The sequence below is a fragment of the Lithobates pipiens genome, unplaced genomic scaffold (genome assembly GCF_037356315.1).
Source record: "Lithobates pipiens isolate NorthernLeopardFrog02 unplaced genomic scaffold, aLitPip1_a1.2 Scaffold_18, whole genome shotgun sequence".
Taxonomy (NCBI): Eukaryota; Metazoa; Chordata; class Amphibia; order Anura; family Ranidae; genus Lithobates; species Lithobates pipiens.
Window position 1 is genome coordinate 423,888,071 of NW_027507758.1, and position 14,782 is coordinate 423,902,852.

Sequence of the window (14,782 nt, forward strand, 5' to 3'; positions counted from 1 at the left end):
TGATTTTAGACCAGCTAGAAAACAGCGATAATAAATTGGAATCACTCGCAGAATTGAGCGATAGCGATTTGTGGGGAGATCCGTCATCAAATACTGAAAAGTAATGACAGTGACAATTCTGCAACTGAGCAAATTTCAGTGTTTTTGATTTGATTACATTATTGAATAATTTTTATTATTGTTATATAATTATTTGGTACAATTATTTATAATTATTTATTATATTATAATTTATGATTTAATTTTTCAAACTTTATCATACCCGGGATGTCTGCTAGACTCTGGTTTGGACAGATTTAAGAGAGTTATTCCTAATGCCCCGTACACACGAGCGGACTTAAATCCGAAGGAGTTTCCGCCGGAGTTCCGCCGGAGTTCCGCTGGAGTTCCGACGCAACGGACTTGCCTACACACGATCCCACTAAAGTCCGCCCGTCTGGTCCGCGGTGACGTACACCAGGTCCGACGAGACTATAAAACGGAAGTTCAATACCAAGTGCGCCACCCTTTGGGCTCCTTCTGCTAATTTCGTGTTTATCTCGTGTTAGTAGAAGTTTGGTGAGAGACGATTCGCGTTTTTCAGACCGTTTTTCACTGCTTTTCAGTTTGTGCTTGTGAGGTTTGTATCTGTTTTTTAGTGCGTGTAGTCAGTTCGTCTCTGTATTTTGCAGTGCGATCTAACTGCGCTCGCTGACTTTCAGCTCGCTCTTCACAGGCCTTGCTGTTCTTCAGTGACGTCTGTTAAGTTCGCTCTGACAATCCGACCGTTTTGAAGCCATGTTGCGTGTACGTACTCGTCGTCGAGTTCGTGCTTTGCTTGCGCTTGGTGTTGTAGTTCATTCTGCAACCCAAGAACAGTCCTTGGACGGGGTGTTGAGGAGTTCATGGACGAAGAATTAGTTGCTCCAGCGTGACCAGTTCTCGCACATGCCTTTGCTTCGTGAGATCCGGGAGAATAATCCTGATGATTTCAGGAATTATCTCCGGATGACGGACCCCGTTTTTCACCGTCTGCTGGCTTTGCTGACCCCTTATATCAGCAGGCAGGATACCTGCATGCGGCAAGCCATCACTCCGGAGCAGAGGCTCGTCGCCACGTTGCGCTACTTGGCGACAGGGAGAAGCCTTCAGGACCTGAAGTTCTCAACAGGCATCTCCCCCCAGGCTCTGGGGATCATTATCCCAGAGACCTGTTCTGCCATTATACAGGTCCTGCAGGAGGACTATATTAAGGTAAGATTTAGCATTTAACATCACATTTTATTGTCTTTAATGTTTGCTAATGCCTTGTATTTCTTTCCTCAATCTCTAATTACCATGATTGCAATATGCTGTGAATGTCCCCTTTGTCCTCATGCATGCTGCAATCTTTTAATGCTCCTTTTTTCTTTTTCATGCATATTTGCCTTCATTAAACCTCACCAACATGCTATGGTAGGCCCATATCCACCTAGTCTAGTCACTTAAAATGTCTTTTGTCAGCTCCATTCTATTGCTTTATCCTAAAACCAAACATTTTAAAGATTATTCCAAATGGTCTGTGTCCCCTTAACTGAATCCCCCCCCCCCCTTAATAGTATCCCAAATGGTCTGTGTGTCCTTTAACTGGATCCCCCCCCCCCCCCCCCCCACACACACTTAATATAATTCCAACGAGTCTGTGTGTCCTTAAATTAATGTTGAATTATATATTGTATTTTTAACACACTTCAACCCTGGAATGATTTTCCCCCCTTCCTGACCTTCATCACTTTTTTGGGTGATTTGGCAGTGCGTTGTTTGAATTGACAATTGTGCGTCCTTGGCTCCTCCTAGTAAATTAACATGGCTCCTCCTAGTAAATTATCTTCATTTTATTAGCACAAAGCGATTTTGTATTTGGTTGTCTTTGATCACCTCTGCTTTTTTAGTTTTGGTGATTAACCACCAACAAACCCAAAATGCATTTTTCTAAATATGCTTTTTTTTCTCTCTTTTCGCTCTAAAGAAAGATAGGCACAAAAATATATCACCATGATTTTTTGGGACATCATTTGATGCTGATACGTAGTCTTTTAGTAAACAAAAATGTGTTAAAATGAATCACAATTTAAGCGTTTCTTGATTGTTTTGGTTAAAAGTTCAATCGTTTCGTAAATATGGTCTATTTTGCTGGCATTTGTAAAATCTTGCCATTTTTTAAAATAGTAATGGCGTTGCTAACCGTTTGTTTTTTTTTTTTTTTTTTTTTTTTTTTTCTGGTGACTGCCACATTATGGCAGACACATTGGCCAATTTCCATACATTTTTGTGACCATTGTCATTAATACAGTGATCAATGCTGTCAAAAATTGTCTTGATTACTGTAAAAATGTCACATGCAGTGAAGGTGTTTTATTAAGCACAAAGGGGGCCAAGGAATGGTTTAAAGTGTGTTCTGGGTGAGTGTTTTTCTTAACTGTCTGGGGGATGGGCTAGCAGTGACATGACCCTGATCACTGCTCCCAATGACAGGGAGCAGACGATCGGTGTCATGTGACTAGGCAGAAGCGTGAAATAAAGTTTGTGTTGTAATGTACAATGTTTAATGTGCAAAAGTACTTATTTTGTTTTTTTTCTGCTTTTTGCCTCCCCAGTTTCCTTCATCGCCACAGGAATGGCAGACTGTGGCATCCCATTTTGCCACCCGTTGGGACTTTCCTAACTGCGGTGGTGCGATAGATGGGAAGCACGTCCACATTGTGCCACCACCCCATTCGGGGTCATACTTTTTTAATTACAAGGGGTTTCACAGTATTGTGTTAATGGCGGTGGTGTCGGCACAGTATGAATTTCTCTATGTGGACGTGGGGAAGAATGGCCGCATGTCGGATGGAGGAGTCTTCGCCCAGACGGAGTTCTACCGCCGTCTACAGACAGGTGGCCTGGGCTTGCCACCTGATTCGGAGAATGTGGAGGAACTACCCTTCGTATTCATCGCTGATGAGGCTTTTGCTCTTGACAACCACATCATGAGGCCATTCCCCCAAAGAGCCCTCACCCCGGAGAGGAGGGTTTTCAACTACCGGCTGGTCAGAGCGAGAAGAGTGGTGGAAAATGCATTTGGAATAATGGCCAGCCGGTTCCGTGTATTTCTGACGGCTCTAAACCTAGCGGAATACAAACTGAACTATGTCATACTTACGTGCTGCATTTTGCACAATTTTTTACACAAATACTCAAATACGTATTTATCAGGAATAATGCCGGAGGCTGGAGTTGGTCCAGAATCCATGACAGGCCTGGATACTGGCCGTACTGGCTTGGCCCCCCAAAGTGCACGTGAAGTGCGCGAAAGATATGTGACTTATTTTAACGGTAGGGGGGCCATTGCAATGCCACCCAATATTTAATTTTTAAAAAGAGGAAAATAATAAAAGAACCTCAAATCTGAAATGTGTTTTCTTGCTTGCTTTTGGTTTGTGCTGTCTCCTATGTTATCCTAGTGCACTTGTAGTGCCAAGTGTATTTTCATTAAATTCAATAAGGCCCATTGTCACTGGATACACAAAATCCCTTTTCCCAAACTGGTATTAAGCATTGAAAGAATACGCCACACATTCTTGATTATTCAAAATTTTAATTTGGCCACATTCACATGTGCCATTGAATATTTAGTGATCTAAAATTTTTTTTGGGTTTATTTAACTTTCTTTGCCAAACATTTTTTTGTTTCCTTTTTTTTCAATTTTTTAAAAACATTTTTTTTTTTTTTTTTTTTTGTGGTTTTTATTTTTCTAGAAAAAATATGAAAAATGTATAAAAAACAATCAGCCACAATCGTAAAAATTGGTGAAGTAACAATCTTTGAACTAAAACAAGGGAAATGAAGAACATGATCGATATTATGGAGAAACGGATTATATTCTCCCCAAAATATCGATCATGTTCTTCATTTCCAGCTGCATATTGTCAATCTGAGTCTTCATGAGATCCAGGCTAGTCCGCATGTCATCTAGTTCCCCATTCCAGCCCATTATCTGGCCAATCAGCCTTTGTGCGCTGTCACTGGAAAATGGGGCCCTTTCCACAAACAGAACATCACCTACAATAGATGGGAAAAATTGGGTCAAAAATTATGCAGTCATACATGGATTTCAACAAGCTGGGGTGTCAGACACTCACCTGGTGGGGTGCCCAGCTCCCCTACTTCCTCCACCTCTCCTTCCTCAACCTCTCCTTCCTCGACATCCTCGGGGGGGGGGCACTGGTGCTTGGAAATGTGTCGCTTTCCACAACCACAACATCACCTAAAATAGATGTAAAAAAATGTGTTTGGAAATATGCAGGTATACATCGATTACCTGAAGCTGTGGTGTCAGACACTCACCTGGTGGGGTGCCCATCTCCTCTCCTTCTTCCACCTCTCCTTCCTCCACATGCACATCCACGGGGGGGATGGGGCTAACCTCACATTCCTGCTGGCAAGGGTGGCGGTCCCTGGGATCCTGCTTTGTGAGGCTTTTCTCCCCTATGAGAAATTAACAAACAAAAAGGTATACTTTAGCACACAGATATTTAAGGCCAGAACTAGGAAGATGAAACCTTGATTAGAAGTGTTGTACAATTGTCGGTTTATGAAGAGATGCAAAATGTGAAGACATGAGAAATCAATTCACTTTGCCAAAAAAGCAAATAATTTGCTTTTTGTGCCAAGGTTCACACATGCCCAACCCCCCCCCCCCCAAGTATACCAGGGAACCCCGTGTGGCGTGTGGTTTACCCTAATAAATGTTATCTGGTGTCCCACACCTTTGCTCATGAGTGCAGATGTGTTTTTACCCAGCTGCCAAGTGTCCTCTCCTTCAATTACACTGAATGTTCTTTTCTAGTCATTGTATTTTAAAACACATCTAAACCACAATGTCCTAATCATTTGTTGTGTCCTAAAAATTACACAGCCAAAAAATGCTGTTCAAACCCTGTATCATAAACGAGGTTTGCCACGAACAATTTACGAGGGTTTGTTAAAACGATACGATTCTTTTACTGTATACAACATGAAAGCAGCAATTTTTTACATTGTACAAAGGTAAAGCATATGGATCTGTATGCAATAATCATAAAATAGGAACACACGACAAGTACTTACTTTTTTTCAGAACTTTCTTGATCCTTCTGTATTGATCCGGCTCCCTCAATTTCAGGTCGGACCACCGTTTCCTCAATTGGTCTTTTGACCGTCGTACCCCAAAACGATTATGCAGGGTCTTAACTACTTTGGCCATGATTCTGGCCTTGCGCAAGTTCGGATGGGTGTATGGTCCATGCTTGCCATCATAATCCTTACTTCGCAAGATTGCCACCATCTCCACCATCTCTTGAAATGCCATATTTGAGGCCTTAAATCTCCGCTTTCCGGATCGGGACGTTTGTGGCTCCGGGGATTCGTGACTACTGGAGTCGTTAAGATCAAGCACCTGTTGTGTTTCCGCCATGTTTCTCCTACTGCGCACCGTAGAGAAAAGGGGGCGGGAAATATTCTTGTAAAAGAACGTCATGGGCGGGCAAAGCAGGCGTAGTTCTACGCGTACGCACTGGATCTTACGCCAAAATCACACGTCGTACGTACGTTAAGTGCGCAGAAAGGGCGGGAAACCATGAACTTGACTAAAAGAACGTCAGGGGCGGGCAACGCAGGCGTAGTTCTACGCGTACGCACTGGATCTTACGCCAAAATCACACGTCGTACGTACGTTAAGTGCGCAGAAAGGGCGGGAAACCATGAACTTGACTAAAAGAACGTCAGGGGCGGGCAACGCAGGCGTAGTTCTACGCGTACGCACTGGATCTTACGCCAAAATCACACGTCGTACGTACGTTAAGTGCGCAGAAAGGGCGGGAAACCATGAACTTGACTAAAAGAACGTCAGGGGCGGGCAACGCAGGCGTAGTTCTACGCTTACGCACTGGATCTTACGACAAAAATCACACGTCGTACGTACGTTAAGTGCGCAGAAAGGGCGGGAAACCATGAACTTGACTAAAAGAACGTCAGGGGCGGGCAACGCAGGCGTAGTTCTACGCGTACGCACTGTATATAACGACAAAAATCACATGTCGTATGTTCGTTTGCGAAAATAGGAACAGAAGTTGGGAGCAAGCAAAACGAAGGTAAGTTTAAACCATTTCCCCAAATAAGTGGCAGATCCTGGAGTCTATCTTGGGCTAAGATTAGGAGAGTCTGAGCTAACATTATGTTTTTTGGCTTGTGTATTGTCTTTCAGAAAAATGAATCAAAAATTCAGGGATCCTGAATTTTTAAGTCTGTTTATCGACAAGTATAAAGAGATGTCAAATCTGTGGCATGCCAAGCACAAGGATTATTTTAATAAACCAGTAAGGAGGGCAACACTGGAGAGATTTTTGACATTTGTGCAGACTTGGATCCCAGAGGCAGACGTGGACTTTGTGGAGAAGAAAATTCAAATATTGCAAAATATGTACCGAAAGGAAAAGAGGAAAATCGATCAATCCAAAACATCAGGAGCAGCACCAGGTGATGTATATGTACCCAGGCTGTGGTACTTTGAAAAGCTACGGTTCCTGGACGACCGGTGTAAACCCAGGGAGTCGCTTTCTACTCTTCCCTCCACCCTTCCCTCCACCCTTCCCTGCAGCATTCCCTCCACCTCAGCAGAGGCTGATGAGCCTTCCATCCTGGAAGAAGCGGATGCACCCAGCTGTAGCCAGGTATTTTTTTACCAAAAATAGTGATATTCATAATATTAATGATGTTAACTAGATGTTATTCGAATTTGTACGCTATTATTGATGTTAAAAAATAGTTAAAATTTGGACATATCAATTTACAGTAGTGGCCACAAATGTTTGTCACCAGCAGAAACAAGAAATAGTGGTGTCATAATGATACTCTTTTATATGTATTAACAGAATTTTGAAGTCAGGAGCTGAAAAATGTTTAGGATTGATGAACAAAAAACTAAAACAATGTCCCTTTTTTATACACAGGAGGAGCTCAGCCAGGAGGAAGGTGGGGAAAGTGGCAGGCAGGAGGAGGCTATGCCCACTCTCAGCCAGGAGGAGTCCATGCCCTCTGTCAGGCAGGAGGTGGCCGGGCCTAGTAGAAGCATGACAACATCTCAAGTGCCTCCCCTCCGTCTTCCATCAAAAAGGGCCAAAAAAAATACGCTGGCACAGGAGGAATCCCTGCGACTAATTAGAGAGGCTACTAATGTTTTAAACAGCCCCCCTGACGCAGAAGAGGCCTATGGCTGCTACATCGCCAGCCGTCTCCACCAATTAGAGATGGGCCAACGTCTCCACTGTGAAAGGCTCATTTTCTTGGCGTTACAGAAGGGGCTCAGTGGAGAATTATCGGCCAACAGCAATATTGTGGAGCAAGTTCCTCCTGTTCCTCCTCCTCCTCCTCCTCCTCCTGCCACGAGTCCACCACCGGAGACACAGCCTCCCAGGAAGGCTACAGGGAAGTCTGCAGGGAAGGGTGCAGTGAAGGGTGGAGCGAAGAGAAGAAGGTGATGACCTGGCTTCACTCTGGTCCGACCAACCACAGCCTGGGGACATATATACCATCTGATGCTGCTCTTGATGTCTGGGATTCTGGGACCATATTGGATTTTGTAATATTTGAATTTTCGTTTCCACAGAGTTTCACGTTTGCCCTGGGGCCAAAAGGCTACACAAATGTCACAAGTTTCTCCAGTGTTGCCTTCATTTTTTTGTTTGTTAAACCAGAATAAATGGATATTTTTGTTTGAAAATATAATTGCCTATGTGTTTTTTGGTCAAATACCTTTCTAGAAAAGACAATGTGAAATTAACAAGGGACACTAACCTCCTTGAGGTTATAAACAAAATAAAAATGTTATTGTGGTAACTTGTCACCAGAATTAAAATAAAAAGGTTATTGTGGTAATGAAAAAAAAAAAAAAAAAAAAAAAAGTTTTTGGTGTTAACTTGACGGAACAATTAAATATGGAGATCACAATAAAAAAAAAATGGTAAAGAATTGTACCAAAAATATGTAGGCAAAAAATTAGTCAACAACATTTTTTATTTATTTTTTTTATTTTTTTGGAGTAATTTTTTCATCAATATTTTTTTGTGAAATCATGAACATTTTTTTTCTTGTGATCTCCATATTTAATTATTCGGTCAAGTTAACAACTTTTTTTTTTTTTGTTTTAATTGACAGAATAATTAAATATGGAGATCACAAGAAAAACATGGTAAAGAATTCTACCAAAAATATGGAGGCAAAAAATTAGTCAACAACATTTTTTATTTATTTTTTTTATTTGTTGGGAGTAATTTTTTCATCAATATTTTTTTGTGAAATCATGAACATTTTTTTTCTTGTGATCTCCATATTTAATTATTCGGTCAAGTTAACAACTTTTTTTTTTTTTTGTTTTAATTGACAGAATAATTAAATATGGAGATCACAAGAAAAACATGGTAAAGAATTCTACCAAAAATATGGAGGAAAAAAATTAGTCAAAAAAATAAAAAAATATTGAGATGGGGCTTTAAAATAAAAACAAGATCATTCATGAGATGAGGAGAAATAAAACAGAAATGTGTTTGGTGAGAACTCTGTGAGTGAATATGAGCAGCAAAGCAACTTCGTTATTCTAGCATTATAAATAAAAAGGCTTCGTTCTTCTAGCATTATAAAGAAGATGCGCTATACATTTAAACGAGCACAGAATTTGCAGCATGACGAATGTGCTACTTCCAATACGAACTGGAGTTTTACAAGACCGAGCACTTCCGTCTCGTACTTGCTTCAGAGCATGCGTCGTTTTAGGACTGTCGGAACAGCATACAGACGAGCGGACTTCTACATCGGACCTGGGTCCGGCGGAGTTCCGTCGGGAAAATTTGAAGCATGCTTCATTTCTAAAGTCCGTCAGACTTTTGCGAAGCTAAAGTCCGTTGCAGCCCACACACGATTGGATAGTCTGACGGACTCGGTCTGACGGACTTTGGATGTTGAAAAGTCCGCTCGTGTGTACGGGGCATAAGAATTGCAGGACTACAATATAAAACGCCAAATTTTCATGCAAAATAATGGTACCGCTTTTAGCACCTAAAATCCGAAATAATCGTACCGCCAGGGAGGTTAAAAAACCACAAAATTAGCAGCATGACGAATATGCTAGCTTCAATACGAACACTAGTTTTACAAGACCAAGCGCTTCCGCCCTGTCTGCCCTGTAAATCCTTTCTGGGCATGCGTCATACTTAGTCCGTCCAACGTGCCTACACACGAGCGGACTGTCCGCTGAAACCAAGTTTGGACGGACTGTCTTACGGAAATTCAGAAAGACTTTGTTCGTCAGACTGTCCGCTGAAACAGTCCGCTGAAGCCCACACACGAGCGGATTGTCCGCTGAAACACTGTTCAGCGGACAAAGTTGGGCGAACAGTCCGCCCGTGTGTACGCGGCCTAAGGCTCCAGGGCATACCTGAAGCTACCATGGGGCCTTATCTGCGTACCTCAGTGACCGCTATTTTCAACAAACTTCTGGGTAATACAGTGGACACCGCCATTGAACTGGACCGAGTACACCGGGTCCCTGTCATGGGAAATACATTGCAGTCTGAGCTGCATGATGCCCCTTGTAGAGTACATTTCTTTACTGTTAAGGAAGACATTCTATGGGCAGCTCAAAGACAGGGGCCTCTCGACTTTGTTTGGGCCAATATTAAATTTTTTCTAGACCTTTGCAGACAAACCCTTTACAGGCATTGCCTACTGAAGCTGCTGCATCAAGGGTCTTGGGAGTGACCTATCATTGAGGATAGCTTCTGGCCCAGACCGTCACCAAAGACAAACATAATTTTTCCTTACAGATCCCCTCCCAACTTCTGCAACTTTTCCAACTCCTGCACTGTGAGGCTATCAAACTCTCTGACTGGCTGGTCCTACAGGAGACGATCTTGATTCAGACAGCCTTGACACTCTGTCCTTTGTTATGATCCTTTGACTAGAGAGGACTAATCAAAATGGGCACCTGCTGGGTCCTCAGTTCTTCATCTCTGTCTGAATTCTGAGAGTTTTCGCTCTTCCATGATGAGGGGTCAGGTTTTTCTTGTGCATTTGCCAGAGGTTTTTGCCCCTATATGGGAATATTGCCTGGGGGCATGGAATTTTTTGTACTGCTCTGAAATTTCTTTGGATATTGTGCAAGTAGCCGCTTGCCAGGTTTTATAAGTTGACCCTTACAACTCAGTCTACTGCTCTGCTTGACTATTTATCCCATGACAAACACTCCTCCCCCACTTGGAGGAGTATATAGAAGCATTTGTTTTCCCTATCCTAGTTTCCTCCCAGTGTAGCCCATTTATTGTGCTCTGTCTGGTTTTGACTGTTTCTCCCCACTATCTGGCTTGATACTGTATTCCTGATTGATTTTATTTTCTTTCTTCCCTCTCTCTTTCTCTATTTCCTCCTCCTTTTTTCCTTGTTTTCTCTTCTCCTGGCACCCCCCCCCCCCCCCAACCATGCCTAACATTTCTCTGACCTCATACAAAAGTAAAAGGACTTAACAGTTCTATGAAACTGAGCTGTGGAGGTTTAAAACCCATGCTCCTTCTGGAGACACACTTCAAGAGTGATAAAATCCCTTGCCTTGCAACCGAGGGGGCATACACAGCAGACCTCCTCTTCTACCAGCTTTTAAAGACCATGTGGAAGAGAGGAAAGGCCCCAGGAACATTGAGCACCACACCCCCCTACATAAACAGGTACCTCACTGTTCAGGGAGCCACACTCCTGCCTGCGACTTCCAACATGGTGCCATTGTGGCCACAGCTGCTGGATTCCACCCAGTCTACCCATGGCCTCACTGCACAGCCCAACACAGCTGCTGCTCCTTGTTTTCCAAATCCAAGGGGGATATCAATCTCGATTTTAAAATTCATTCCTTGGAAGGAGTTACAGGTCATCACAGGCAATGAGGCCGTTTACTTACTGTAAAGGGGTTTATTTATGAGCAAAGAGTCACTCTTATCAGCATATATTTGCCTAAAAAGGTCTCTTCATTTGACACATACTTATCTATTGTAGAACAGCACAGAGAGGGAATCCTCCTGGTAGGAGGAGACTGTAACTTTGCAATAAATCCTTTGCTGGTTACCTCAAAGGAATCTTCACATACTTCTTACTTGAAACTTCATAAATTTAAAATGCTCCTTCACAATCACCAGCTTGTAGACAATTGGAGATCCTGTCATCCACATGATAGAGATTAAACCTTTTCTCAAACCAACTCAATGATACCAGTCCATAGGAGCTTCTCAGCTCCTAAATAGACTCCTTGCTTGAGGAAATCTGTTGTCTTAAAAGAACACATAAGAGATCCCAAGCACAACAGGTGGAAGACCAACTTTAGCACTTACAGGAAAATTGAACTCCCTTCTCAATTATAGAGCAAAAGCTAAGCTTACTCAGTGTAGAAAGGAATTAAATTTGGGAACAAGCCCAGTAGGATGCTAGCCAATGCTCTCAGGAAGACTAGAGCACAAAATCACATTTTCCAAATTAAAACAAGAAGTGATCACCTGGTTAAATCATCATGGGAGATAGCCAAAGCTTTTAAAGACTAATACTCTGCCTTCTATAATTTAGACAACCAACACATCTCCTCTTTACACGGAAATAAACAAACATCTGCAAAACAATATATACAGGCCTCAGATTATCCACAGAAATGATCACTGAGTTAGATGTGCCATTAGGGAGCCATTTCTCCAATGGTTAAATCTTGACCTATTATAAAACCTTCTCAGACAAACTGGCCCCCAGATTTGTGGCAGCATTTTCAGTATCTCACAAAAGTGAGCACACCCCTCACATTTTTGTAAAAACGTTATTATATCTTTTCATGTGACAACACTGAAGAAATTACACTTTACTACAATATAAAGTAGTGAGTGCACAGCCATTAATGTCTAAACCATGGGTCTTCAAACTATGGCCCTCCAGTTGTTCAGAAACTACAATTCCCATCATGCCTAGTCATGTCTGTGAATGTAAGAGTTTTACAATGCCTCATGGGATGTGTAGATTCTCAACAGCTGGAGGGCCGTAGTTTGAGGATCCCTGGTCTAAACCAATGGCAACAAAAGTAAGTACACTCCTAAGTGAAAATTTCCAAATTGGCCATTAGCCATTTTCCCTCCCCAGTGTCATATGACTCGTTAGTGTTACAAGGTCTCAGGTGTGAGTGGGGGGCAGGTGTATGGTAAATTTGATGTTATCGCTCTCACTCTCTCACACTGGTCACTGGAAGTTCAACATGGCACCTCATGGCACAAACTCTCTGGTGATCTGAAAAAAATAATTGTTTCTCTACATAAGGATGGCCTAGGCTATAAGAATATTTCTAAGACCCTGAGACTGAGCTGCAGAACAGTGGCCAAGACTGTACAGTGGTTTAACAGGACAGGTTCCACTCAGAACAGGCCTCGCCATGGTTGACAAAAGAAGTTCAGTGCACATGCTCAGCATCATAGCCAGAGGTTGTCTTAGGGAAATAGATGTGCCAACATTGCTGCATAGGTTGAAGGGGTGGGGGGTCAGCCTGTCAATGCTCTGATAATACACTGCAAAATGCAGCAAGTTGGCCTGCATGGTTGTCATCCCTGGGGAGCTACAGTAGGGATGAGCTTCAAGTTCGAGTCTAACTTATGTTGGACTCGAACATTGCCTGTTTGCCTGTTCACCGAACAGTGAACAATTTGGGCTGTTTGCGGCAAATTCGAAAAGCCACGGAACACCCTGTACAAGTCTATGGGGGAAATCTAAAGTGCTAATTTTAAAGGCTTATATGCAAGTTATTGTCATAAAAAGTGTTTGGGGACCTGGGTCCTGCTTCAGAGGACATGTATCAATGCAAAAAAAAAGTTTTAAAAACTGTAGTTTTTTCGGGAGTAATGATTTTAATAATGCTTAAAGTGAAACAATAAATGTGTAATATTCCTTTAATTTTCGTACCTGGGGGGTGTGTATAGTATGCCTGTAAAGGGGCACATGTTTCCCGTGCTTATAACTGTCCCTGCACAAAGTGTAATTTCTGTAGGAAAAAAAGTCATTTAAAAGCATTTGCGGCTATAATGAATTGTCGGCTCCCCATAATACAGAGAACAGTCATTGAAAGTCATTAATAAATAAAAAAAGCCCCAAATTCAATTACCAGGCTCTTCAGGTCTGGTGTGGGAATCCCGCGTCAATTTTTTTTTAAAAATGGCGTGGGGTTCCCCCCAAATATCCATACCAGACCCTTTATTCAAGCATGTAACCTGTCAGGCCACAGGAAAAGAGGGGGGACGAGAAAGCGCCCCCCTTCCTGAACCGTACCAGGCCACATGCCCTCAACATTGGGAGAATGCTTTGGGGTCCCACCCAAAGCACCTTGTCCCCATGTTGATGAGGACAAGGGCCTTATCCCCACAACCCTGGCCGGTGGGGGGCTTATCAGAATCCGGAAGCCCCCTTTAACAAGGGGACCCCCAGATCCTGCCCCCCCTGTTTGAAATGGTAAGGGGGTACAAAAGTACCCCTACCATTTCACAAAGAAAGTGTAAAAAAATGTTAAAAAACACATACACACCGTTGGGAAAAGTCCTTTATTAAAAATAATTTTTTTTTTAAAAGATTCCAGCGGTGGTAATCCACTCTTGCTATCCAGCGATGATCATCTCTCCGGGGGGTCCAGCGATGGGTGATCTGATCCAGTGATGGGTGATCTCTCCTTCCAGTGCAGCGCATCCATCCTGTCTCCACTGGAGACACTGCAGGCCAGCAGCCTGACACTTCTTAGCTGAGGGGCGGGGCCACCCATCACCTGACCCCGTCCCCTCTGACGCAAGGGGAAAGCCAGGTTTCCCCAGTGACATACGGGTGACCCCGCCCCCACTGATGTAACACAGGTTTACGTTAAGGTCTGGTATGGATATATGGGGGGAACCCCGTCATAATTTTTTTTTTTTTTGACGCGGGGTTCCTCTTAATATCCATACCAGACCTGAAGGGCTTGGTAATTGAATTTAGGGGAACCCCATGCTTTTTTTTCTTTTATCAATGACTTTCAATGACTGTTCTCTGTATTACGGGGAGCCGACAATTCATTATAGCCGCGAGTGCTTTTAAATTACTTTTTTTCCTGCAGAAATTACACTTTGTGCAGGGACAGTTATAAGCACGGGAAACATGTGCCCCTTTACAGGCATACTATACACACCCCCCAGGTACGAAATTTAAAGAAATATTACACTTTTATTGTTTCACTTTAAGCATTATTAAAATCCCTGCTCCCGAAAAAACTTCAGTTTTTAAAACTTTTTTTTGCATTGATACATGTCCCCTGGGGCAAGACCCAGATCCCCAAACACTTTTTATGACAATAACTTGCATATTAGCCTTTAAAATGAGCACTTTTGATTTTGAACATTTGAGTCCCAAAGACTTTAATAGGGTTCTAAAGTTCACACGATGTTTAGTTCTGTTCGCAGGTTCTAGTGCGACCCGAACCGGGGGGGGGGGGGGGCGTTCAGTCCTCATTGAGGGAACCATGAATGCCATCATGTACTGTGACAAACTGAAGCAGAGCATGATCCCCTGCCTACAGAGACTGGGCCGCAGGGCAGTATTCCAACATGATAATGACCCCAAACACACATCCAAGATGATCACTGCCTTGCTAAAGAAGCTGAGGGTAAAGGTGACGTACTGGCCAAGCATGTCTCCAGACCTAAACCCCATCTTTGGGGCATC

The 14,782-nt window shown here is 42.8% G+C and overlaps 1 long non-coding RNA gene across 1 annotated transcript; it reads right to left on the reverse strand.

Moving 5' to 3' along the window:
* Nucleotides 1-3,878: 3,878 nt before the first annotated feature.
* On the reverse strand, nucleotides 3,879-4,441 carry LOC143990192 (uncharacterized). The gene is made up of 3 exons (XR_013277207.1): nucleotides 4,349-4,441; nucleotides 4,144-4,268; nucleotides 3,879-4,063 (listed from the first exon to the last, which is right to left on the reverse strand). It is a non-coding gene; the product is annotated as an uncharacterized LOC143990192 (long non-coding RNA).
* Nucleotides 4,442-14,782: the final 10,341 nt, after the last annotated feature.